The sequence below is a fragment of the Electrona antarctica genome (genome assembly GCF_951216825.1).
Source record: "Electrona antarctica genome assembly, contig: scaffold_226, whole genome shotgun sequence".
Taxonomy (NCBI): Eukaryota; Metazoa; Chordata; class Actinopteri; order Myctophiformes; family Myctophidae; genus Electrona; species Electrona antarctica.
In genome coordinates, this window is record NW_027638663.1 from 89,472 (window position 1) to 97,425 (window position 7,954).

Consider the following 7,954-nt stretch of genomic DNA (forward strand, 5'->3'; position numbering starts at 1 on the left):
TTTATTGCCTGTATGTTTGTGATGCATAAGGGAATTGTAATAAGTTTCTTGGTTGAATGGATGAGCAAACTTAGCCTCTTCTTTTGTTTTGCTATGCTCTTTTGAAATCTGTTCAGGTTAATAAACTGATTCATGACATTCAAACATTCTTGATTTCGCAAATTAATCTTCAATACTGTCATACAGAAATCAAAGCCCTTGTGTCGCCTCAGGTCTTGTGGAGGTAACTTCAGCAGATCAACTGATTACATGTCTTCAATGTGTGGATATTAGCTTATTATATGATTACATGTCTTTAATGTGGAGGTAACTTCAGCAGATCAACTGATTACATGTCTTCAATGTGGAGGTAGCTTCAGCAGATCAACTGATTACATGTCTTCAATGTGGAGGTAACTTCAGCAGATCAACTGATTACATGTCTTCAATGTGTGGATATTAGCTTATTTCCAACTGTTTGGCACATCCTGTCTGCTATTTACTGTACAAACAGGAATGGGACAAGCATATCATATAAGTTTGGCTCAATTGCAGTATGTTCTGTCAAACCCTTAGAATGCATCAATCTCTCATACACTCTGGCCCTCGATCTGGTTTTATCAACATATGTGTCACAAACAACAATACAACAATCATGAAAAGTGCATTATATTGTGTGCATTGTTGGTGTAGCAGTGGATGTATCTTAATACTGCACATGAACCTGCGAACCTGAGAAACGTGCCACAAGCTGGGAGGTGTGGGAGGTGTGATTTATGCGTGCGTGCGTGCGTGTGCCTGTAAGCCATGCGTGTGTTTGTTTTTCTGTGTGTATGCGTGCATGAGGTGGGTGTGACCTCTCCTCTCGCCGGTCGTTGCTCAACCTCATGAGGCACCGCGTCGACCAAAGGTTAGGTTCCAACTCTGCTTTATGGTGGCCGCGGGTCCACCAGGACACCCACCCGCCCGCGGCTGGCACGGGTGGGCCGGTCAGGTGTGTGTGTGTGTGTGTGTGTGTGTGTGTGTGTGTGCTTTACTGCTCCCATGGCGACATACAGGCTCCGCCGTACCAACAACAACGCTCTGCTTTATGACTGTTGGCCAAGTTGTTGGTGCCGTCTTATCTGTCTGCTGGGGGAGAGAGAGAGAGAGAGAGAGAGAGAGAGAGAGAGAGAGAGAGAGAGAGCGCTCCTGCATGGACACTGGAAAGTTTATGCATGTTTATTTTCCATTTACCAGCCATTCAGTTGCAAAAAACGAAACAATAATAATCTGGGGATGCCCCAAAAATAATTTGGCGACGGGGTCGCGACCCCCAGGTTGAGAACCCCTGCTCTACGGCATCATTTGCCATGAAGTACTCCTCTGTACTCACTTAAAGGAGCATTCAGTGATTTGGGTGATTTGGAAGAAAAAAAAACGCGCTCTACGTGTGTGGGGGGGACGACACGCGACAGTCCAACAGCACGCGCACCAAGGCCCGCCCTCGCTCGATTCTGATTGGAGGAAGGCTTTCTCACCCACTACCAAAGCCGAAACTATAGGGTTTTTATTTACCCCCATGCGGTTCACTGGGGACAGGGAGGAACTAATTATATGGTCAGCACACTCTATAGTAGGGAGGATTATCACAAAAAAAGAAAATGAAAAGTGATATTTTAATTAAGTGAAATCACTGAATATACCTTTAAGTTTATGGCAAGCGGAATTGTATACGTATGCACGTACTTGTACGTCTGTGTGTATATTCTCGAATTAATCATTCTAACTTCAGTCACAGTAAGTAGATTTTTTTAGATTTTTTCATGACATAGGCTAATGTACTCAACTACTGACTACGTACGTTTTGGAAAGGCAAGAATTACATGGGGGCTTGGCTGCCACGGCCAAATCGGGATATTCCTCTTTTCCGCCATAAGTTATGTTTGAGAAAATACAAGATATTCACTATACTCTGGCAGAAAACTATTTATTGCCATGATGTTATTTATTGCCATGGCATCATATCAGGGCAGGTTGTTCTAAGTGCTAAACACAGCTCCTCCTCTCCATAGATTCAATCAGGAGGAGCCCTTCAAGTCACATTTACATTCAATCAGGACTCCTTAACACAGTGGAAAACCTCTGGAGTGTGACTGGTGGAGGGGTGGGGGGGTGGGGGGGGGGCTGTTATCTCACACCACCAGCTGTATACCTTCGTCGGGGGTTTACTTTACAGAGCTCTATGTTTGTGAGTTTTCTGGGGGGGTGGTCCTACATCTTGCAACGATCATTTTAGAGGCATCTCTGTGTTCCTAAAATCTAAAAGTGACAACAGGCGACATGACATGAAGAGAGAGATAAACAGGCCTAATTGGGCCAAATTGCGCCCAACGGTGTGACGTTGCAGTTATTTGGTCCAACCGCGCCTATAGAGTGTCGCAGTCCCCTTTCATGACGACGCCAGGCCCAGGAAATAATTCCCAAAGCATTTTCCTCATAGACATTTCAAAAAGTTTATATTTAAATACCTTTTAAGCGTCGTACAAAGCCAACTCGAGTCGTGACAAATCATGACAACAAACACAATATTTTGGACCAAACAAAAATAATTACAAAGAATAAAAACAACAAAAAAAGTGTTGTAACCTGCCGTTTTTTTTCTTCTTTCTAATTCTTTGTTTGGCCCAAAACATTGTGTTTACTGTCATGATTTGTCACGACAAGAGTTTGTCCGCGGCGGACAAAGCCAACTTTGAAAAGTCTATGAGGAAAATGAACGGGGAATTATTTTCCGGGTCTCTCGAGGGGGCGGGACTGCAACGCTCTATAGTGGTTCATGGCTGGTGAGCCACCAGGGGGACTGCAACGCTCTATAGTGGTTCATGGCTGGTGAGCCACCAGGGGGACTGCAACGCTCTATAGTGGTTCATGGCCGGTGAGCCACCAGGGGGACTGCAACGCTCTAGAGTGGTTCATGGCTGGTGAGCCACCAGGGGGACTGCAACGCTCTATAGTGGTTCATGGCTGGTGAGCCACCAGGGGGACTGCAACGCTCTATAGTGGTTCATGGCTGGTGAGCCACCAGGGGGACTGCAACGCTCTATAGTGGTTCATGGCTGGTGAGCCACCAGGGGGACTGCAACGCTCTATAGTGGTTCATGGCTGTTGAGCCACCAGGGGGACTGCAACGCTCTATAGTGGTTCATGGCTGGTGAGCCACCAGGGGGACTGCAACGCTCTATAGTGGTTCATGGCTGGTGAGCCACCAGGGGGACTGCAACGCTCTATAGTGGTTCATGGCTGGTGAGCCACCAGGGGGACTGCAACGCTCTATAGTGGTTCATGGCTGGTGAGCCACCAGGGGGACTGCAACGCTCTATAGTGGTTCATGGCTGGTGAGCCACCAGGGGGACTGCAACGCTCTATAGTGGTTCATGGCTGGTGAGCCACCAGTGGGACTGCAACGCTCTATAGTGGTTCATGGCTGGTGAGCCACCAGGGGGACTGCAACGCTCTAGAGTGGTTCATGGCTGGTGAGCCACCAGGGGGACTGCAACGCTCTATAGTGGTTCATGGCTGGTGAGCCACCAGGGGGACTGCAACGCTCTAGAGTGGTTCATGGCTGGTGAGCCACCAGTGGGACTGCAACGCTCTATATACTGGTCAGTCTTGTAGGCTTACTACTGCCTTGTACTACTTTACTGGTCAGCGTTCAATGATCAAGTCCCAGCTGTGTTGCATGTAATCACCTCCACTCCTTTTGCCCATCTCTCCCACCAAACTCCCACCTTGGCTGGGTCAGTGAGGACACCGCAGGCAGACTCAGAGACATTGTTTCTCACCAGGTTCACTTTCTTGCTTTTCGCAAAACTCTTGCAGACTAATCCACTTTCTTGTTCAAAAGTCCACAACATTCATTGGCTCTTTGACTATAGGGTCAAATCAACTCCTTGTTTTCATTAGCTCTTTGACTATAGGGTCAAATCAACTCCTTGTTTTCATTAGCTCTTTGACTATAGGGGCAAATCAACTCCTTGTTTTCATTAGCTCTTTGACTATAGGGTCAAATCAACTCCTTGTTTTCATTAGCTCTTTGACTATAGGGTCAAATCAACTCCTTGTTTTCATTAGCTCTTTGACTATAGGGTCAAATCAACTCCTTGTTTTCATTAGCTCTTTGACTATAGGGTCAAATCAACTCCTTGTTGTTTTCATTAGCTCTTTGACTATAGGGTCAAATCAAATCCTTGTTTTCATTAGCTCTTTGACTATAGGGTCAAATCAACTCCTTGTTTTCATTAGCTCTTTGACTATAGGGTCAAATCAACTCCTTGTTGTTTTCATTAGCTCTTTGACTATAGGGTCAAATCAACTCCTTGTTTTCATTAGCTCTTTGACTATAGGGTCAAATCAACTCCTTGTTTTCATTAGCTCTTTGACTATAGGGTCAAATCAACTCCTTGTTTTCATTAGCTCTTTGACTATAGGGTCAAATCAACTCCTTGTTTTCATTAGCTCTTTGACTATAGGGTCAAATCAACTCCTTGTTTTCATTAGCTCTTTGACTATAGGGTCAAATCAACTCCTTGTTTTCATTAGCTCTTTGACTATAGGGTCAAATCAACTCCTTGTTTTCATTAGCTCTTTGACTATAGGGTCAAATCAACTCCTTGTTTTCATTAGCTCTTTGACTATAGGGTCAAATCAAAGGACAGAATTTGTTTTAGGACATAAAAAGCCATTATATAATGTTTTCATCTAGGACAAAAAACATTGATATTTATCTCTAGTTCGGTGGTTTCGCCCTGCGTTGTGAACTTGTAGATCGGCTATTTTCACTATAGGCCTATACTTCTGAAACATTTGCTTTCTAATTTATGGAATTTCTTGGATTTCTCTTTGATCTCTTCATGAAATTAACTGAAAACGTAATTTAATTTTGTTTGAAATTCATGAGAAAAAAAAATCCACCTTTTTTGGGAATGTTTTTAAAGAATATTAAACTAAATGTAGGACCGTGCAGTGTTTGAGGAACCTATAGTTTTGTTCTGTTAAAGATGGAGTGACACAATTTTTGTATTTGTCCAGTTTTTCATGTGTCTATGAGGTGACAGTACTTCATTAGACACCCTGGAGTCGTTTTTATGTGCAATGGTGTATTAACTTTGTATTTAGGGTTTCTTCCTGGAGGCTGAACCCTTGACAGTCAAACGGGCCAATGAAATAAACAGTAATATAGTGACATAACACCATCAGCCCCTCCCCTAACCCCTCCCCCTTTATCATACAACTACAGCTGTGGGTGCGGCTTCAGTTCAGGTGGATCACCATCCATCACCAGCCACCAGGCAAACCAGGCATACTTAATGAACTGGTGGGCGTGCCCACATAAAAACAACATTTTAACAAATACTGTAACTTTTTTGAAAAAATTATACCTCCTTATCTAACAATAAGACCTGATGATCATGTTTTAGGGGCACTCCATCTTTAAATGTACAGTAGATGTGAGGCGCTGGCGCTCAATTTACAATTTGGGCATTTTATCAGACGCTCTTAATCCAGAGCGACTTACATTAAGCAAGAACAAAAAGCATGGCAATACATCACATATATACAAAGTAGTTATCATGAATCATATACGTAAGCTAAAAACGTAACAGTGGAATATCTATAAAATGAAATGCATATATTATATACTATGTAGTGCTATGTTTACACAAACTGCCGTCTAAGTCTTACATACAATGCTGTCTAAGTTACATACGTTATTTTAACCCATTCTGAACAGGAACCCCTTTTGGTGTTTCAAGCATTATGTTATACTTTAGCTATTGAAAAAAAGCAGATCTACAAGCTCATAGCGCGCCACTCGGTTAGACTTAGACTTAGATGGTTTTTATAACTATGGACTTAGATGGTTTTTATTACTATGGACTTAGATGGTTTTTCATCTCAACTGCTCATTATGGCTTCCCAGCAGCACCGCCATGCCCAAATATGGGGTTCCTGATGTCATACTTATGTACTGTGACCTCACTGGTATGACACGACCAATCACAGCCAGTATGATAAAAGCACTGCAGCCTCAGAGAGAGTTCAGATTGAATCAACTTCTCCAAGACTCAACTCTTCACCACAGATCTCTACCAGACTGTTCTCTTCAAGACTCTTTCCACCAAGACTCAACTCTTCACCACAGATCTCTACCAGACTGTTATCTTCAAGACTCTTTCCACCAAGACTCAACTCTTCACCACAGATCTCTACCAGACTGTTATCTTCAAGACTCTTTCCACCAAGACTCAACTCTTCACCACAGATCTCTACCAGACTGTTATCTTCAAGACTCTTTCCACCAAGACTCAACTCTTCACCACAGATCTCTACCAGACTGTTCTCTTCAAGACTCTTTCCACCAAGACTCAAAGAGCTCTAGAATCTAGAAGCGTACTTACTCTATAAGGGTGACGAGGGTGACCGGGCTCACCTTTTCTTTAGCTCTTGAGCTCTTCGTTCTTCTACAGAGCAGGAAACCAACAGGTTTACTTCAATCCACCATTAACTGTTAAAACATGCTTTCCTGGACGTTGCATCAGAAAGGATCACCAAAGGAAGGTAATCATGCTGCTGTAGCGGTGAGACACCAGCTGTACCACTTTGGATGGAACATTGACGAGAACAACGAGAAGATTGCTGTGCAGGGCTTCAACACACTGACTTTACTGTGGAGGAAGTTGACCCGAAGAGGTCACTGGGTTCCCCCCAGGAGTCGGGGCCACACAGCTGTGTTGGTTGAAGATATTGTCTACCTCTGGGGAGGGATGGAGGGAGGGAGGTGGCACGACAGAAGGAAATACTGCAAAGTGCTTTATGCATTTGATGTTGACGCCCACACATGGTTCAAACCAAATGTTTCTGGGACTGTCCCAGAGGGGAGGAATAACCACTCAGCCTGTGTGTTGGGGAAGGTCATGTTTATCCATGGAGGATTCACCCAGACTGGATACACTAATGACATCTACAAGTTGGACACCAGAGTCCAGTCCAGAGGACTCCAGAGGATTAAAGTCCAGACAATGGTCTGGACTTTAATCAACACCAGAGGAACTCCACCTCCTGAGTCATCAGGTCACTCTGCAACTATCATCGGGACCAAGATGTTTGTATTTGGAGGCTATGGGGCTCAGTACTACAACACCATCAGAGTGTTTGACACAGAGACCAACCTCTGGCTGAGAACACCTTCTGCACAGCCTTTTCCAGAAGGACACAGGTATCATTCAGCCTTTACCTACAATGGAGAGCTGTACGTATTTGGTGGTTCATGTGTGGAAGGAGACCTCAATGATATGTGGAAATTCAGTCCAGATACCTTCTCCTGGAAGAAGGTTGAGCCCAAGGGGGAAGGCCCGTCTCCGACGTATAATATGTGCTGTTGCATGGTGGGAGATCGTATTATCCTCTTTGGAGGAGACAACACCCCTGGTGACCTGTATGTCTTAGACTTCAGTCTAAGACATTATGTAAGCTAGCAGTTATTCAGTACGGTCTGGAGCAGTCTGGACTCCCACACAACATCAGGTGGGAACTGGCAGCCATGACTAGCAACAGCAACTGAAAGAATAACAACATGAAAAAAAACAAAAACAAAAAACAGCAAGCCCAAAACCAAAACAAACAAACACTAAATCAAAGTTAGTGAGCTGGTAGTAACGAAAATCGTGAAAATGTACATATTTCGAATATATTCTTTCAGAGCGAACATTTTTAACTCAAATCTTTGCTTCTGGGGGGGGGTGGTCCCTGGAACACCATATTTTCAGATGGGGGTCGGCGGCCAAATACATATAATTCTGGGGGTCCTTGACATGAAATAGTTTGAGAACCACTGACATAGAAACATAGGGTTTTTCAGAAAACTGTCGAAGACATTTGTAGAATGGTTCCCAGGTCAAAATGGGTTACGGCAGCTCGTACTGTCTTAAAACGC

The 7,954-nt window shown here is 44.0% G+C and overlaps 1 pseudogene across 1 annotated transcript; it reads left to right on the plus strand.

Annotated features, from left to right (window-relative positions):
* Positions 1-6,536: 6,536 nt before the first annotated feature.
* LOC306917869 (kelch domain-containing protein 3-like) lies at positions 6,537-7,582 on the plus strand (annotated as a pseudogene). The gene has a single exon. The product of its transcript is annotated as a kelch domain-containing protein 3-like (transcript).
* The last annotated feature ends 372 nt before the right edge of the window (positions 7,583-7,954 follow it).